The 20,185-nt window shown below is 43.8% G+C and overlaps 1 protein-coding gene across 5 annotated transcripts in view; it reads right to left on the bottom strand.

The window, feature by feature from the left end:
• The window catches only part of TMEM164 (transmembrane protein 164), a 326,422-nt gene that overhangs the window by 170,560 nt on the left and 135,677 nt on the right, over positions 1-20,185 (bottom strand). Inside the window, exon 1 of one of the 5 annotated variants that reach the window (XM_080652990.1) lies at positions 9,574-9,652. The exons of the other annotated variants lie outside the window; for them this stretch is intronic. The gene's annotated coding sequence lies outside the window, so the exon portion shown is untranslated. Of the gene's footprint in view, positions 1-9,573; positions 9,653-20,185 lie in introns of those variants that run through there. 5 annotated transcript variants of the gene reach the window in all.

The following is a 20,185-nucleotide window of genomic DNA, read 5'->3' as shown; positions in this document are numbered from 1 at the left end:
GCTTCCTCACTTAGGGCCCTGCTTTGGATTAAGCTTTGGCGTAAGAGAATGTTGTACTGGTTTGATCTTCTATACAGACCAGGAAAACTTTCTCCATATCAGCAATAAGGCTGTTTCTCTTTCTTATGTGTTCACTGGAGTAGCACTTTTAATTTCCATCAAGAACTTTTCCTTTGCATCCACAACTTGTAAGTTTGGCACAAGAGGCCTAGCTTTTGGCCTGTCTCTGCTTTCGACATGCCTTCCTCACTAAGCTTAATCATTTCTAGCTTTTGATTTAAAGTCAAAGACATACAATTCTTCCTTTGCTATGAACACTTAGAGTCCATTGTAGAAGTAGTAATTGAACTAATTTCAAAACTGGGTCTCAGGGAATAGAGAAGCCTGAGGAGAGAGAGAGAGATGGGGTAATGGCCAATCCACTGAGCAATCCAAACACACACATTTTTCAAATAAGTTATCTCTTTTATATGGGTGCAGTTCATTGTGTCTCAAAACAATTTCAATGGTAACATCAAAGATCACTGATCACAAATCACCATAACGACTATAATAACAATATTTAATGTTACTATTTTGTTGTCACTACTATATATTATATTAAAACAGTAACATCAAAATCACTGATCACAGATCACCATAACAAATATAATAAAACTAGAGGCCCAGCACATGAAATTGTGCGTGGGTAGGATCCCTAGGCCTAGCCTGCGATCAGGGCCATCTTCCGCCTGCTCGCCAGTCCCTAGTCCAGCCCCACTGCCACCACCCACCCCGGTTCCTCATTCACCATCTGGCGATCAAAAGAACAGCCCACTCTGCCTTAGGTGTCTTGTGTCATCAAAGGGCACCTGGCCCTTTGCTCCCTTTAAAGAAGTAAAATAAACGCCCTCTCTCTGCACTTGTCCCTTCTCTCCCTTGTAAATTCTTCCACAGCTGCTGTCACCACCCAAAACCTTAACAATGATGTAGGAAACTCAACCAGGAAGGGCTATGCCTGTGGGAGGAGGTGCAGGGAACCAAGGCTGCCCTCTTGCTCCTGCCCTGCCATGCCCTCCCTCTCTCATTCCCTCCCTCTGTTCCTACACTGGCTCAGCCCCTCCCCCATCACAGAACTGCTCAGCTCAGGCTCTGGCCCTGCCCATCCCACAGGGAGGAGCATGGGCAGTTTCTTGCAGACCTGGAAGCAGCTTTGGAGTAGGGAGGTGGCTGATTCTTCCTGAGGAGTTGTTTGTGCTTTAAAGATGATGTTGTCCATCCACCTCCCAGCAGTGAAAGCTGAGGGTCACTGCAGGTACTGAAGTCCTTGTTGAAGTCCCCACTCCAGAACCTCTCACAATGGTGAGTGAGTGTCCTGGGAATCTTCTCAGTGGAGGCGCCACATTCCTTTCAGAAGAAACTGAGGACAGATCGGAGCCTGCAGGCCAGGTGGAAGGATCAAGAGGTCTGCCTTCCGCCAACTCGCCAGTCCCCAGTCCCTCCCCACCTCCACCCAGCATGGTTCCCCATGGTTCCTCGTTGGCCATCCAGCGATTGGAGCCTGCGGGCTGGAGGGAAGGACCGAGAGGATGTCAATGCACCTCATAGTGACTGGTCAATCAGTTGTTCCAGTCGTTATGCCATTACGGTTGCTGGACTTTTATTATATAGGATATTGCAAGAATTTCCAAAATATGACACAGAGTCATGAAGTGAGCAAATGCTGTTGGAAAATGGTACCAATAGACTTGCTTGAGGCAGGGTTGCTATAAACCTTCAATTGTAAAAAAGCATTATCTATGAAGCACAATAAAACAAGGTATATCTGTAAATCAAAAAAGTTTACAAGGACAATGGACATTATATACTAATGAAAGATGTAATACAACAAGAAAATATAACAATCCTATCTAATAAAAGAGTAATATGCAAATTGACCATCACTCCAACACACAAGATGGCTGCCCCCATGTGGTCAAAGATGGCCACCCCCATGTGGTCAAAGATGGCTGTCCACCTGTGGACACAAGATGGCTGCCACAAGATGGCCAGCAGGGGAGGACAGTTGTGGGCAAACAGGCCAGCAGGGGAGGGCAGTTAGGGGCGACCTGGATGGCAGAAGAGGGCAGTTGGGGGTGACCAGGCCTGCAGGGGAGGACAGTTGCAGGGGACCAGGCCTGCAGGGGAGAACAGTTGGGGGAGACCAGGCCTGCAGGGGAGTACAGTTGGGGGTGACCAGGCCTGCAGGGGAGGGCAGTTGGGGGTGACCAGGCCTGCAGGGGAGGGCAGTTGGGGGGGGACCAGGCCTGCAGGGGAGGGCAGTTGGGGGTGACCAGGTCTGCATGGAGGGCAATTTGGGACAACCAGGCCTGCAGGGGAGGGCAGTTGGGAGCAATCGGGCCGGCAGGGGAACGGTTAGGGAGTGATCAGGCTGGCAGGCAGAAGTGGTTGGGGTCAATCAGGCAGGCAGGCAGGCAGGTGAGCTGTTGGGAGCCAGAAGTCAGACATCCCCCGAGGGGTCCCAGACTGGAGAGGGTGCAGGCTGGGCTGAGGGAAATTCATGCACTGGGCCTCTAGTGTGTATATATGTGTGTGCGTGTGTGTATATATACACACACACATATATATATATATATACACTGAGTGGCCAGATTATTATGATCTCTGAACGCATAATAATCTGGCCACTCAGTATATATATATATACATATACATATATATATATATATATATATATATATATATATATATATATATATATATATATATTAGATACCCGGTGCACAAATTTGTGCATGGGTGGGGTCCGGCCAGCCTGGCCAGGGGGAGGGGAGATGGGGCGGTTGGCCGGCCAGCCTGCTGGTCGAACGCCTGGTCGAGGGGACAATTTGCATATTAGCCTTTTATTATATAGGATATACACTGAGTGGCCAGATTATTATGCGTTCAGAGATCATAATAATCTGGACACTCAGAGTATAGTCACAAAAAAAGAAAATGTTGGCAGATATAAAATCATTGCAATGCTTGTACACTATTGGTAGAAATGCAAAATGGTACAGCTCCTTTGTAAAACAATATGGCAGTTCTTCAAAAATTAAAAATAGAATTACCGAGTGATCCAAGATGGCGGCGTAGGTAAACACCTAAACTGCTGCCTCGCACAACAATTTCAAAACTACAACTAAAAGACAAAACGTCTATCACCCAGAACCATGGGAAAGCTGGCTGAGTGGAAGTTCTACAACCTGAAGGAAAGAGCAAACAGCATTGAGGGGTGCACAAGTGCGGAAAAGCTGAGGTACGGAGACGCGCAAATCGGGAGCGCAGCTGTTTTCAACCCGAAGGGAGATAAGCTCCCGATTACTCCGAACTCCAGTTTCTGGGGAGACGCGGGGGACCTAAACTCCTACAGGGAGAAGGGGAGAAGCTGGACTGGCTGCCGTGGGGTCGGAAAGTGAGGGAGGCTTGCTTGCAGGACTGCGGGCAGGAATAATTGTTTACTGCGCTGGGGCACGGGACTCTGGGACTCGGTCTGAGACGCAGAGCCGGCTTCTGGCAGCCATCGCTGTTTGCCACGCCCTAGCCTAGTGACGCCCTGAAACCCCGCCCCGCACAACCTACAAACCCACCCAAGCTCCAAGCAGCGGCTTTAGCATATGAATGACCTGCCCTATTGCAGCTTAACCTAGCAAACTTGCAGCCTGGGTCAGACAGCTCCAAAACCTCCAAACCCCAAGCAAAGAGGAGAAAACTGTAGTTCTCGCTGTAGCGCTTGCTGGGTGGCCTCAGACAGTAGCTGACCTGAAGCCCATTGGAGATCCAGAAGCCAGTGTACCTAGTGGTCAGTGTGAGACACCAGATTTCAACTCCTCACATCCATAAGTGACACATTCAAGAGGCAGACTCAGTGAGCACCAAAGCCCCACTGAAACAAGTCCTGCACCATAAGCGTGTCTCCAGCGCAGCAGTTCTTCCATTATAGACACAGCAGGTCCTTACAGCCAATTGGTCTGGAGGTCAATTCCTCCCAGTGTACCAACAGCAATCAAGGCTTAACTACACCAAGACTTTGCACTCAGCCCACAAAGGGGTGTACCAAAGGCGTCCACCTCAGGTGATTAAGGAGGCTGAGCTACTGGCCCCTATAGGTCACCTACCACACAAAGCCACTCCATCAACACAAGGAAGCAGCAAAATGCGGAGACAAAGAAACATGTCACGAATGAGAGAAATGGAGGAAAGCAAACTACTGGACGACATAGAGTTCAGAATCACATTTATAAGGTTGTTCAAGAATCTTCTAAAAACCGCTGAGGAACTTAGTGGAACCTTTAAGGATCTTAATGAGAATACCAAAAAAATGGAAAAGGACCAATCAGAAATTAAGCATACACTGTCTGAAATAGAGAATATACAGAAACTCAACTGTAGATCAACGTACCCCAAGAATCAAACCAAAGATCTGAAATATGAGGAAACAAAAAACACCCAACCAGAAAAACAAAAAGAAAAAATCCAAAAATATGAAGATAATGTAAGGAGCCTCTGGGACAACTTTAAGCGTACCAACATCCGAATTTTTGGGGTGCCAGAAGAAGAGAGAGAGCAAAATACTGAAAACTTATTAGAAGAAATAATGACAGAAAACTTTCCCTACCTGGTGAAAGAAATAGACTTACAAGTTCAGGAAGCACACAGAACCCCATACAAGAGGAATCCAAAGAGGACCACACCAAGACACATCATAATTAAAATGCCAAGGGCAAAAGACAAAGAGAGAATCTTGAAAGCAGCAAGAGAAAAACGGTTAGTTACTTACAAGGGAGCACCCATACGACTGTCAGCTGATTTCTTGGCAGAAACTATGCAGGCCAGAAGGGAGTGGCAAGAAATATTCAAAGTGATGAACAGCAAGAACCTACAACCAAGATTACTCTACCCAGCAAAGCTATCATTCAGAGTTGAAGGTCAGATAAAGAGCTTCACAGACAAGAAAAAGCTAAAGGAGTTCATCACCACCAAACCATGATTACATGAAATGCTGAAGGGTGTTCTTTAAGAAGAGGAAGAAGAAGAAAAAGGCAAAGATAAAAATTATGAACAACAAAATGACATCAAATACATACCTACCAACAAGTGAATCTAAAAATCAAGTGAATAAAAAATCTGAAGAACAGAATGGACTGGTGAATATAATAGAATCAGGGACATAGAAAGGGAGTGGACTGACAACTCTCAGGGGGGAGGGGGTGTGAGGGGTGCGGGAAGAGATTGGACAAAAAGCTTACACCTATGGATGAAGACAGTGGCGGGGGGGGTAAGGGCATGGGGTGGGGTGGGGAATCAGGTGGAGGGGAGCTATGGGGAAAAAAAGAGGAACACCTGCAATAATCTGAACAATAAAGATTTATTTAAAAATAAATAAATAAATAAATAAATAAAAATAGAATTACCATATGATCCTGCAATACCACTTCTGGGTATATACCCCCCAAAATTGAAAGCAGGGTCTCTAAGGGATATACGTATGCACCCATGTTAGTAGCAGCATTACTCACAATAGCTAAAATGTAGAAGCAACCCAAGTGTCCACCGACAGATGAATGAATAAACAAATGTGGTATATATATGTGTGTATATATATATATATATATATATATATATATATATATATACACACACACACACACACATACACACACACACACACACACACAATGAAATATTATTCTGACACATAAACATGGATGAACCTTGAGGACATATGATAAATGAAATAGGCCAAAAGACAAATACTATGGTGGGGGGGAGGCAAAATAGGCTTATAGGTGTTCATATGGAAAAATATATAAATAATATAAGAATAAATTGTGTTTTGCATACTCACAACTATAAACCTACTTTTGCCCACCTGTGTATTACACTTATATGAGGTACCTACCTAGAGTAGTAGGGGCGACCAGAGAAAGAGAAAATAAAAAAGTGGTTGCTAGGGGCTGGGGGAAGGAGGGATTCGGTGTTTCATGGTTATGGAGTTTCAGTTTTTGCAAGATGAAAATAGTTCTAGAGATGGACAGTGTGATGGTTGCACACAATGTGAATGTACTTAATACTACTAAACTGACCACTTAAAAATGATTAAGAGGCTGCATTTTATGTTAACACCTTGCTGACTTTTCATGAGATAAGTCATGTCTGCACTTACATTCATTTAAGTAATTTTAAAACTATACATTACTTTCAGATCTTAAAATTACTTAAATGAATGTAAGTGCAGACACGAGTTGTCTCATGACTGGTCAGCAACATTTAGACACGGAATCATGAGTTATCTTGTGACCTGTCAGGAAGATGTTAAGTGTATTTTACCATAAAAAATGATAAAATCTCATGGAACTGTATACCAAAAAATAAAATATACTCTATAATTAAGTAAAATTCAAAAATATATATGAGAAGCAAATAACTAAACTCCCCAAGCCTCAGCTTTCACACATACAAAATAAGTGATCCAAGATTATAAGCCGTTTAAACAATGCTTCTTTCACTCTATTTTTTTTACATTTAAATGTTCCAATACACAGAAAAGTATAAAAGCATTAAGAACCTCTGTATCGACCTATTTTAATAAATGTGAACATTCCTGATTCAGTTGAGGCCCTGTTTACCCTTCCTGAATATCATTTGTCTCATCAACTCCCTATGGAAACCTTTATTATGAAATAGTGGGATTCCTTTCTGTCTGTGTTTTATACATTTATTACATTTGCATGTATCTACAAACCATATACATTGTTGTTTCATGTTTATCCCCTTAAATAAATGATTCTCTACATACATATGTGTGTGTGTGTGTGTGTGTGTGTGTGTACACATACACATATATTCTGTAAATTATTTTCACTCAACATGGCTTCTTTTAATTATCCATGTTGATAAATATAACTACCTCATTTGTTTTTAAGTGCTGTATATTATTCAATTGTACCAATATATCAGAAGTTATTTAGTCATTTTCATGTGGATGGACATCTAGATCTACTCTTTTCCTTCACCCAGCAATAGCTTTATTTCCACCATCCCAAGGCTCAGGGTCCCTCCACTGTAAGCTTCTATTTCCATAAACCCTTGGTCTGAGAGTGTACGCTTTTTGCCCACTGTGTGAGGTCCTGCAGCACAAGCCTGCCACGTAGCAGAGAATGCAGTTAGATCTTCCATTTTTAAACTCACACATCAGAAAACAGGGAAAAAAAACCATGCTGAATCTCAGTGAAGGTCATATAAGTTTTCAGCATACTACCCTGTTCACTTACTTGTATTTTTGAAAATTGGCAGGATAAAAGTTGGAAAATAAAAATCAAGTAACAAAACAAAAAAATCAACAGGAGGGCTTGGTTGGTTTTGTCTGTGATTGCAACTGGTGGTTTCGCACTTCCTTGTTCAGGGCCAAATGGGGCCATAAAACTGCAGAGGATCCAGAAATTTTTTCTGGTGAAATTCAGGATGTTGGCCAAATCCTCCACCTGGGAGGTGCTCAACTGATATGAACGTAGTTTTCATTTTGTAATTTTATGTATCTGAATGAAAGCAATTTTCACTTTCTGGGACCCTAATTCTGAGACAAGCAAACAAATGGTAAAACATCAAGACAAGGATAATGCAATTGATTATTAACATTTAAGTCTATATTAGGTTCCATATTAAGAGATTAAGATAGATCATCTCATCTAATTGTCACCACCACTCAAGGAAGTAGTTACTATTCATAGCATTCTTTTACAAATGGGGAAATGGAGGCCGAGACTTTAAAATTTGCTCAGAAAGCTTAAGAAGTGGCAGAACCATAATTATAACCTAATTTCATCTCATTTCCTACTTCTACTGTACTATTCAAGGTTCCTTGAAAACATATCTATCCAACAAAGCAAATGTTGATGGTCATCTGGGCACTGCTTGAATACATCAATATTATGTTCATCCAAATGATGAAATACTATTAAGTCATTAGAAATCATGTTTAGAATAATGCTTAATGACATGAACAAACAATTATAGTCTACACACACATATACAGAAAACTGGAAGAAAATTATATCAACATATTAACAGAGGAGTTATCAGTTATTCTTTTTTAAAATATATTTTACTGATTTTTTACAGTGAGAAAGGGAGAAGAATAGAGAGTTAGAAACATCGATCTGCTGTCTCCTGCACACCCCCTACTGGGGATGTGCCCACAACCAAGGTACATGCCCTTGACCAGAATCAAACCTGAGACCCTTCAGTCTGCAGGCTGACGCTCTATTCACTAAGCCAAACCAGTTAGTTATTCTTATTTTAATCTTTATTGCTTTCTGTAATGTACAATATTTTCCTTACAATGATCATGGATTACTTTTATAATGAGAATAAAACATTTCTGCTTCTTCATTATCTTCTGCACAGCTCTGACATATCTTGCCCAAACCTTATCTATTATGCTGTACTGATTTTTTTTTCCTGGAATTGCTTTTGTCCAATATATAGCATAGTAGATTCGTCACTTGGCTTCCATAAAAACTGGGTGGGCTGACACAGTACAAAAGGCCAAAAATGATCAGTCCACGTTCCTCTACTTTGTATTGCTTTCCATGCTTGCCCAGATGAGGAAAATTACCTAAATCTTCTGCTTTCCTTTTACCTAGAGATGATATACATTCAAATACATGTTGAAAGCAGAGCAGCCCAAGAGGAATTTTAAAAAGCAGTCCCTGCTCCAGGAACCTTCAGAGACTTCTGGGAGAGAATTTGGGGAGATGAAAATACTAAATCAGAAAATGTGGGCCAAGACCATAGAAGCCAAAGCTCCCTAGGACAGAACAAAATTGAATATGTACACATGGGAAGGAAAGCAGCTTTTGTTCTATGTAGAGGGGAAGAGACCTGTGAACAACCTGAAAGCTTCTTCCCTCTTCTAAGCATTAAGGAAAGAATATGAATGGGTTCAAGGCAACAACTTGACAGCTAGATGGCTTCTAGAAAAGCAGACACCTAAGCAGCATTCCCTATAAGAAAGGAAATTGGTCTCCTTAAATTGCTGTTTATTTACTATGGATTTTCTAGGTTCCCAGTCTCTTTAAATCTGCAGCATTCATATGTAGAACTTTCTCCCCCTTGACAAGAACAGTCTTAATAAACCTTCTCAGGTTAGAGGCAGTCTCCCAAACACCTTTATCAGTAATGAGTCCAAAGCGAAGGCAAAAAGCTGCCGCTTTTAAGGTTCCAGAATGGCTGACCTGTTGATCACTGGAAAGAGGATGCTGAGATGATAATACCATTCTGAGATATTTAAGACACAAGTGGTTCAGCCTGAGCCCATCTCATAAACAGAATGGTCCTAGGGATATGAGTCTCCCTGAGTAAAGTTCTGCTCTTTAAAAATTTGACAAGTTATAACAAATGGGACCTAGAAAGAGAGAGTGTCACAGGGCTACTGAACTCTGGTAATATCATGTGGCCCAAAGGCTTACAGGTTATCAATCTTGCAATGCCAAGATCACATGTCAGGCTGTCCTAATTCCCCTCATCAACCCCCATGCTTCCCGCACCTACCTTGGCTCATACCAGACTACAGTCTTCTCTCCATCCAGCAATGCGCTCCCTGCTGTCTGCAACACAGATGAAATTTCATCTCATCTCCTTCAAAAGCCTCTCCAGACTGAGTCAGCAGATAGTCATGACCAAACAATCCAACTTGCATCACAGATCCACTCATCTCCATGTGTACATGAAAATGAGCAGATTTAGGGTTTCAGTGTTCTTGGGGAGAGGGGGCCATCCACTTCCCTGAGACAGAGGATGTTTGTCAGCTCTCTGCTATGCACTTTTATTACCAGCCCGGGGTGGGGAAAGAGTCCTCTGCCTTTCAAACTGCACAGCTCAGTGATTCACACCATGAGTCCCCCCACCCTGGCAGCACACACTTGGGTAACCACGCATATTAAGCAGTGGGTGTTCACCAGGCAGCTAAACTGTCGGATCACAATCTAAAGCTGGGGAAATCTTAACAGCCATTCCCCTTTCCTTCATCTGCTCCTTCAAAATATCCCAGCTCAGAGAGAGGGGGGTTCCAAAAGGCTGGCTTCTCTAAGAGGCTCCCAATCCCTTGTGAAATCAACAATTTCACCCTCTTCTAAAAACAGCAGCCAGAATGCCAAAGAGAAAGCTGAAAACTAAGAGGTCGACTGCACTCAGAGCCCTTTGTGGTGGTGGAATCCATGGTGACTGGGAAAGGGGAGTGACTGCTTGCTATCATGATGACGACACCCTCTTTCAGCCTAGATAACAGACCCGAAAGAGACCTGGGAACTGCAAACCATGCTGCACTGCCCAAAGCTGCTCCCAGACACTGCAGACAGGTTTGCAATTCACCTGAACGGTGTTGTTTTCAGCCTAAGCCCTACCTATCAGCTGTAAAAGAGATCTTACCTTTCCTCCAGCTTTACTAGTATCTTCAGATGGGGAGGGGATATAAATTGATCATGATATGCTAACTGTGCTCCAAGACAGCATTAAACACATAAGAGACCGGCTCCCTGAGTAGATGGGGTTAGGACTTTAAGCTCTTTAAAGATCTCAGTCAAGCTGCCAAGGGCTGCCAAGGCTAGAGATGGGAAGTAGGAGAATCCTCTCCACATCACTTGGGGTTCTGAAAGCAGTATTGTTTCCAGATGTGAAGGGCCTGAATCTCCAGTTGACAAGCAGTCCTGGTAGCACAAGAATCTTGGCAAGAAAGTGCAAAAACAGCTGACTCAGACTAGTGGCTGCTCTTTTTTATCCAGTGAGTCTGCTGGGGTTACTAACTAAAAATCTAGGGTTTTCTAGCCTCAGGAAGAGACCAGACCATACAGGAAGTATCACCAGTCACTGAGAAGGAAGGACTGGCTGACTGTCACATCTGATATGAACACTTCTGACAGCTGTAGAGGTTTCCGCAGCCCAGGGAGTAGAAACCCCTGCTCTGATGCTCATACAAAAAAAGTGTGACTGTGAACTCTGAGTATATCCATCCCTAAAGACCATGGGATGATTTCACCAAGATGAACTGTTGCTTTCCAGAATCACCCCACCACACTACCCCTAAAGTATTCCTTTTAAATACTAGAGAAATCTGTCCCATTACCTTTGAGCTTATTAACAAAGTCACTGTATTGTATTCATGTAATATTCTCCCTCCTTCCCTCTGCCCTACTCACTCTCTTTCAGCTGGATTTAACTACTCTAAACTCAGGGTCAGCAAAATATGGTTCTCCTGTTATTTTTTGGGTGGGGGTGGTAAAATATACATAACAAAAAATTTACCTTCTTAACAGTTTTTAAGTCCATAGCTCTGTGAGATTAAGTATATTCACATTGTTGCGCAACAATCACCATCATCCATCTCCAGAACTTTTTCATCTGGTCCTACTGTTTTTGTGAATACAAATATTTATTGGAACACAGCCAAACTAATTCATTTGCATATTTTCTATGCTGATTTCATGTTATAATAACAGTTATGTAGTTAAAACAGAGATCATATGACCCACAACTTCCAAAATATTTACTATCTGGTCCCTTACAGAAAAAGGTTGCTGATCTCTGCTCTAAATGAAAATATACACTCAATTTCTAGTTTAAAAGAGCACTTAGCTAACAGCTACTAACACTGCCTCTCCCAGCTTTCCACTGAAATATCTATGAAGATATAGGAAAAGATAAAACTCTCCAAATCACTGAAAACTTAGATTGACAGTCATCCTATTATGAGAATCTGGGAGAAATCTCCATTAACAACAAGGCTAATACTGAAATGAGAAAAGATCAATCTGTGCAGGAAAAACCTGAAATAAGATAGAAATTATACCATTGTAATTAGCGAGATATTAATAATAGGAGAGCAGCAAAAAGGAGGCTAGGCATTATAAGCATGGCCATTTGGGCAGCTTCACCAGGAAGCTGCAACTTTTCACTTCCCAGGGAACCACCAGTCCATTCCCAGCAGATTACTGGGGGAAAGGACTGGACAAAGGAGAAGATGGGCACAGGCACAGTAAAGTCAGGGTGATATAGGGAAGGTACTTGCCTGTCAGTCAAATCTGAGAACACAGATCATTAGCCAGAGTGGGCAAGGTCACTGTAAGCCCATGAAAATCTGGAAATACATAATCCCAAGACAAAGGAGCTCACTCTTTGTCCTCTCTTGGCTCTTGAAGCTCTTGGCTCTGGGCTCTGGTGGCTCTCTGGCACTTGCCAGTGTTCCCTCCATAGCCATATGGCCCTGAAGACCCCACAAGCAATGAACTGATGGACTGCAGTAGGGAACACAAACTAAACCAGTCTGATGCTGGACTGAACCTGTGCTCCAACATGGAGTGGCAACTCTGGACACTGGCTTTGATCCTAGCTCTGCTGAAGCCACAGCTATACTTTTTCTCTGGCAGGACAAAAGAAAATAGGACCTTGGTAACTCAGGGGTGTAATTCCACAGAAATAAAGCTTTCTATAATATCTCATCCTCCCATGGGGGCCTCCAAAATTCTTATTCCAGCAGCACCCAAAAAGCCCACTCTTGCTGATAACAGAAAGACACTGAGTCCTTTAACCACTCTCAGCCTCATAGCTTAGAAATCAAGAATTCATCATCTACAGGGGAAAAAGAGTTCATCATCTAGGAACCAGCAAACTGGACAACTGTATCTCCACTTACAGTGCTACTACTTTGCTTGCAAAGGAAATCAACAATTATCCAAACTGGTCTCCATCTATTTGGAGACTTCTACTCCCACAAATCAAAAGGGCTGATGTTATGGCATTGGTGCTATCACATTGAATTCTGGCAGTGGGAGATTTTGCCAGTAAAAGTCAGGTAGCAATTCATGAGGGATATTGTACTTTTTCCACATACTTTATCTGTTTGGAGTATCAGAGAACCTAGCACTATAGGGAAAGTAAGTGATTCCATATGAACCCAGCAGAACACATGAGATGAAGCCTCTAGACACTGGGAATAGGGATAGAATCTATGTGCATCAACCTGCCAGCCAACAGTGGAGCAGAAAATGGGTTTTAACCAATACCAATGAAAACATGAGAAGAATAAAAGGTAATCCACATGCCCTTTATTTGACAAACTAGTGACCCGGTGCACGAAATTCATGCACATTAAAAGGGGATTAATTAGAGGAAATAATTTAATATTGCTATTTTCCCTTTCTCTATAATAGAAGTGTCAGAGATGAAAGAAAATTAGTAAAATGTATATGAAAACCCTCCTCCTGTCAGAGTCTGGGGCACAGAGTCAAGTCCCTGCCCACCCACATGCACCTCAAAATCACGTGAGACCCAGACCCAGCCGCCCCACCCATTGGGCTAGATCCAGACCCGGCCAGTCCCACCCTTGGCAAGCCCTGCCGGGCAGGGGGCATAGTCTCAGGTCCCCTGGCCCGGCACCAGGACGGGGGGCATGGCCTGAGGTCCCCCAGCCCAGACCAGGGTGGGGGGGCATGCCTTGAGGTCTTCTGTCAAGCCCTGCTGGGTGGGGGGCATGGCCTGAGGTCCCCCATCAAGCCTCGCCAGGCAGGGGGGCACAGCCTCAGGTCCCCTGGCCCAGCACCAGGAGGGGGGCGCAGCCTCAGGTCTCCCGTCAAGCCTCGCTGGGCGGGGGCGCGGCCTGAGTTCCCCTGACCCAGCACTGGGGGTGTACCTTGAGGTCCCCTGTCAAGCCCCGCTGGGTGGGGGGGCATGGCCTGAGGTCCCCTGTCAAGCCCAGCCAGGCAGGGGGCACAACCTCAGGTCCCCTGGCCTGGTGCTAAGGCAGGGAGCGCAGCCTGAGTTCCCCTGTCAAGCCTCACCGGGCGGGGGATGCGGTCTGAGGTCCCCTGGCCTGGTGCCAGGGTGGGGGGCCCAGCCTGAAGTCCCCTGTTAAGACCCAATTGGTGGGGGGCGTGGCCTGAGGTCCCCCGGACTGGCGCTGGGGCAGGGGAAGCAACCTGAGGTCCCCTAGCCCAGCACCAGGACGGGAAGCACACCTTGAGGTCCCCTGTCAAGCCCTGCCAGGTGGGGGGCGCGGCCTCAGGTCCCCTGTCAAGCCCTGCCAGGTGGGGGGCATGGCCTGAGGTCCCCTGTCAAGCCCCATGGGGGTGGGAGAGGGCGTAGCCTCAGGTCCCTGCTGATTGCTCATTAAGGCTCCTTATGGGAACTTGGCCTCAGCTGTGGGTGCAGCCATCTTATGGAGTGGTGGTCAATTAGCATATTCCCTCTTTATTAGATAGGATAATAAATAAATCCTCCTTTAAATATGCATAAACATGCCCCAAAACAGTATGGTTCCTTTGAAAACTTCTGGCTGCAGAAGAGAAATGGACTTGGAGGAAGCACAAAAGTCTGAACTTAGTGTCTGAACCAGAAGAAATATTTTAGAAAACTACATCTTCAATAGGATACAAGAAAACATGAACTCTATAAAAACAAGTATAGAAAGCCATTAGAATAAAACATATTGAGAAAGAAAGACAAAAATTTAGAAAATAAAAAAGAGAAAAAAGACAACAAAATGGAGTAAAAAGAGAATTCATCAAAGCATGGAGGAATTGCAAAGCTATTAATATTATAGCAGCCAAATTAAAATTCACATTGGGAGGCAGCCACCCCTGTGGACACATGCACAGGCGCTACTCCTGCCCTGTGCGCTCTCCCTCTAACTTTCACTTCTCAAGTACCAAGGTTTTAGAAGCTTTGAAGCTCAGCAAAGACAGGAATCCACTGAGAATAGTCTGTAAAGAAACCTGGGTCCTAAATCACCACATGGAAGACAACATCTTGCTTGTCTTTGAAATTTATGATATCTAAAAATTTCTTAATGGCAGCAGAATAAGCAGAAGCTACACTGACACACTCCCGGGAGCAAACTGGAATTACAACTAAAATACAGAAGAACCATCCTCAATAATCAGCTGAAGACTAGCTGAAGAGAACCCTGATGACCAAGAATAGAAAGTAGATATGGCATAGAGACTGGTAGGAAGTGCAGAGGCATGAAACGGTTGGCCAGGCTCCCACAGACAGCAGCTGAAGTTCTGGAGGGACATCTCAGCTGTGGGGGATTCCCACTGAGAACTCTGGGGTCTAAACACCAAGCTGGGCTCCCCAACACAGAGCACCAGAACTGAAAAAGGTCCCCACAGAACACCTGGTTGTGAAAAACAGCAGTGTTGCTGTCTGCCTGGGAGAGACAGCTTAAAATGCAGGCACCCTCTTACAGGGCCAATGCACAAAACTTCGTGTGCAGCCACTCACCTTGGGTTCTGGCAGAGGGAGGTCAGAGTGGACTGGAGCGGTGTGAGCAGAAGTCAGGGTTGAGGGTCTGGGGTTGGATTTTGGAAGCACACATTCCAGGTTCCTGTGCTGAGTCATTCCCTCAAGCTGTGGAGGACATCTTTCTCTGGCAGACCTTTGCTTTTCAGAAAGTTTTTGCCTAGGAGGAAGGCAGTTGTCCTACCCTATTGAATAATCCCTTGCCCCACCCTGTGAAGTTTCTGAGGCCTATTAAGAGAATGAGAATAACAAACAGCCTGTAGGAAGAAACAATGCTCCATCCTATTGGAAAACCTCTCTCCCCACCCTGTGGTTAATAGCATGAGGCTAATCAAGATTGAATACAATCAAACTGCAGGCATAGGTGGGACTCTGGAGGCTTTGAGTTTTTGCCCACTCTAATTCAGGGCCCAGTGGTAAGAAAAGCAGTCCTTGGTACCCATCTTGGTGCTTTCCAAAGACATCCGGCCACAGCAGAGGGAGCCACAAACTATGGATTATTGATAGCTCCCAACAGGGTAATCAGGGCTGGTCAGAAACAGTGATTGACACTGTCCTGGACTAGAGATTGGGAGGTGTAGCAGATCTACCTAACATATAGACACAAACCCAAACAGGCAGCCAAAACGAGAAGACAAAAAAATAAGTCCCAAACAGAAGAACAAGAGAATTCTCCAGAAGAAGAACTAAATGAAATGGAGATAAGAAATTTATTACACATAAAGTTCAGAATAATGATGGAAAAGATGCTCAACAGCATGAGAAAAGATATCGTAACTATGAAGAATGACACAGCACTAATAAAGAACACAGTGGAAGGAATATACAGCAAATTAGGGGAAGCTGAAGATTGGATCAGTGTATTAGAAGACAGAGTAGAAAAAAATCACTCAATCAGAGAACTAAAAATAAAATAAATTAAAAAATAGGAGGACCGCTTTAGGGAGCTGTTGAGACAACATGAAATGTAATAATATTCGAATAACAGGGGTGCCTGAAGAGGCAGAAGGAGAAAGGGATAGAGAACGTGTTTGAAGAAATAATGGCACAAAACAAACTAAGTCCAGAATAAGTAGAAGGAAGGAAATAATAAATATTAAAGCAGAAATAAATGACATAGAGACTAAAAAAAATCCTATCTAATAAAAGAGTAATATGCAAATTAACCATCACTTCGTGACAAAATGGCAGTGCCCATAGCCACAAGATGGCAGTGCCCTCTCAGCCCCGCCAGAGTCCCCCAGTCTCAGGAAGGGCTGCCGCTGAGAGCCTGCAGAGTAAGCGGCCTGGAGGAATGCTGCCCAGAGGCCATCCTGGCCCTTTATAAAAAACAAAAACAAATTCACTCCCCACAGCATGATCCCCTCCCAGCAGCGGCAGCCTGGGGTCTCAGCCCAGCAGGGGCGCAATCCCCCTCCCAGCGGTGGCAGCCTGGGCTGGGGTCTCAGCCCAGGAGGGGCGCACACCTCCACGGCGCGATCCCCCTCCCAGCGGCGGCAGCCTGGGATCTCAACCACTGAGTCACACCAGCCAGGCAGATATGGAGGAATCTTAAGTATTTCTTTTTTTTTTTTTAATATATTTTATTGATTTTTTTACAGAGAGGAAGGGAAAGGGATAGTGATTTAGAAACATCTATGACAGAGAAACATCGATCAGCTGCCTCCAACACTTCCCATTGGGTATGTGCCCCCAACCAAGGTACATGCCCTTGACCGGAACTGAACCTGTGACCCTTGAGTCTGCAGGCCGACGCTCCAACTACTGAGCCAAACCAGTTAGGGCTGTCCAATATGTTAAAGAAAAAACCCTATCTAATAAAGAGAGAATATGCAGGGGAGAGCATTTGGGGGTGACCAGGTAGTCAGGGGAGTGCAGTTGGGGACGATTGGGCTGGCAGGGGAGGAGTTAGGCGTCGATCAGGCTGACAGGGGAGTGGTTAGGGGGTGATCAGGCTGGCAGGCAGAAGCGGTTAGGGGCAATCAGGCAGGCAGGCGAGCAGTTGGGAGCCAGCAGTCCTGGATTGTGAAAGGGATGTCTGACTACCTGTTTAGGCCCGATCCCGAGAGGGTACAGGTTGGGCTGAGGGACAACCCCTGCAGTGCACGAATTTTGTGCACCAGGCCTCTAGTATGTATGTATGTGTATATATATATATATATATATATATATATATATATATATACACACACAAACATATACATACATACAGGGAACTTCAGGCTGCACCCCCCACCCCGGCACTATATCACTATATATATATATATATATATATATATATATATATATATATATACACACATACACACACTAGAGGCTCAGTGCACGAAATTCGGGTGTCCCTCAGCCCAGCCTGCACCCTCTCCAACCTGGGACCACTTGAGGGATGTCCGACTGCCCGTTTAGGCCCGATCCCGGTAGGATCAGGCCTAAACAGGCAGTCGGACATCCCTCTCACAATCCAGGACTGCTGGCTCTCAACTGCTCACCTTCCTGCCTTCCTGATTGCCCCAAACCACTTCTGCCTGCCAGCCTGATCATCCCCCTAACCACTCCCCTGACAGCCTGACTGATGTCTAACTGCTCCCCTGCCAGCCTGTTTTCCCCTAACTGCCCTCCCCTGCAGGCCTGGGTCTCCCCCAACTGCCCTCCCCTGTAGGCCTGGTCACCCCTAATTGCCCTCCCCTGCAGGCCTGGTCCCCCCCAACTGCCCTCCTCTACCAGCCCGGTTGCCCCCAACTTCCCTCCTCTGCCAGCCTTGTCCCTCCCCAACTGCCCTCCCCTGCAGGCTTGATTGCCCCCAACTGCCCTCCCTTGTAGGCCTGGTCCCTCCCAACTGCCCTCCCCTGCTGGCCATCTTGTGGTGGCCATCTTGTGTCCACATGGGGGCAGTCATCTGGTGTCCACATGGGTGCATCCATCTCGTATGTTGGAGTGATGGCCAATTTGCATATTACTCTTTTATTAGATAGGATATATATATATATATATATATATATATATATATATATATCAATGAAACCAAGAGCTGGTTCTCTGAAAAGATACATAAGATTGATGAACCTTTAGCCAAACTCACCAAGAAAGAAAGAGTACCCAAATAAATAAAATCAGAAATGAAAGTAGTGAAGTAACAACTAACATCACTGAAATACAAAGGATGGTAAGAAAATACGAAGAGAAACTATGACAACAAGGTGGACAACGTGGATGAAATGGACAAGTTCCTAGAAAAATACAATCTTCCAAAACTGAAGCAGGAAGAAGCAAAGAACCCGAATAAGCCAATAATAATTGAGGAAACTGAAGCAATAATAATAATAATAATAATAAAAACTCCCAGCAAACAAAAGCCCTGGTCAGGACAACTTCACAGAGGAGTTTTATTAAACATTCAACGAAGAACTAACACCTATATTCTTCAAACTATTTCAGAAAACCCAAGAGGAAGGAAAACGTCCAAACTCTTTTTATGTGGCCAGCATTATCCTAATTCCAAAACCAGATAAAGATACTACAAAGAAAGAGAATTACAGGCCAATATCCCTGATGAATATAGATGCTAAAATCCTCAACAATATATTGGCGAGCTGGATCCAGCAATATATTAAAAAGATCATACACCATGACCAATTTGGATCTATTCCAGGGAAGCAAGGCTGGTACAATATTCACAAATCAATAAATGTGATACATGACATAAACAAATTGAAAGACAAAAATCACATAATCATATCAATAGATGCAGAAAAAGCATTCAAGAAAATCCAACAGCCATTTTTGATAAAAGCTCTCAGCAAAGTGGGAATAGAAGCATCTATCCTGAACATAATAAAGGCCATATATGACAAACCAACAGCCAACATCATACTCAATGGGCAAAAACTAAAACCATTTCCCCTAAGACAGTGGTCGGCAAACTCATTAGTCAACAGAGCAGCAAATCGCACCTTGTGGCTCGTGAGCCGTGGTTTGCCGACCACTGCCCTAAGAAGAGGGATGCCCACTTTCATCACTCTTATTCAACATAGCACTGGAAGTCCTAGCCACAGCGATCAGACAAGAAGAAAAAAAAAAATAAAAGGCATCCAAACTGGAAAGGAGGAAGTAAAACTCTCATTATTTGCAAATGACATGATATTGTACATAGAAAACACTAGAAACTGCACCAAAAAAAACACCTACTAGATTTAATAAAGGAATACAGCAATGGAGCAGGATACAAAATAAGCACCCAGAAATCAATGGCATTTTTATACACCAATAATGATTTCTCAGAAAGAGAAATTAAACAAATAATCCCATTTACCGTTGCAACAAAGATAATTAAGATACCTAGGAATAAACTTAACCAAGGAGGTAAAAGACCTGTACTCAGAACACTATAGGATATTGACAAAAGAGAGGAAGATATAAACAAGTGGAAGAATATACCATGTTCATGGGTTGGTAGAATTAACATCATTAAAATGTCCATACTACCCAAAGCAATCTATAGATTCAATGCTATTTGTATTAAATTACCAATGGCATATTTCACAAATCTAGAACAAATACTCCAAAAATTTATATGCAACCAAAAAAGACCCCGAATAGCTGCAGCAATCTTGAGAAAGAACAAAGTTGGAGGTATCACAATACCAGATATGAAATTATACTACAAAGCCACTGTAATTAAAACAGCCTAGTACTGGCATAAGAACAGGCATATAGATCAATGGAACAGAACAGAGATCCCAGATATCGACCCAAGCCATTACACTCAATTAATATTTGACAAAGGAGGCAAGAGCATACAATGTAGTCAAGATAGTCTCTTCAATAAATGGTGTTGGCAAAATTGGACAGATACATGCAAAAAAATGAAACT

Source organism: Plecotus auritus (genome assembly GCF_963455305.1).
Source record: "Plecotus auritus genome assembly, chromosome: X".
Taxonomy (NCBI): Eukaryota; Metazoa; Chordata; class Mammalia; order Chiroptera; family Vespertilionidae; genus Plecotus; species Plecotus auritus.
The sequence above is the reverse complement of the archived record's forward strand: the minus strand, read 5'-3'. Positions and strand labels throughout refer to the sequence as shown.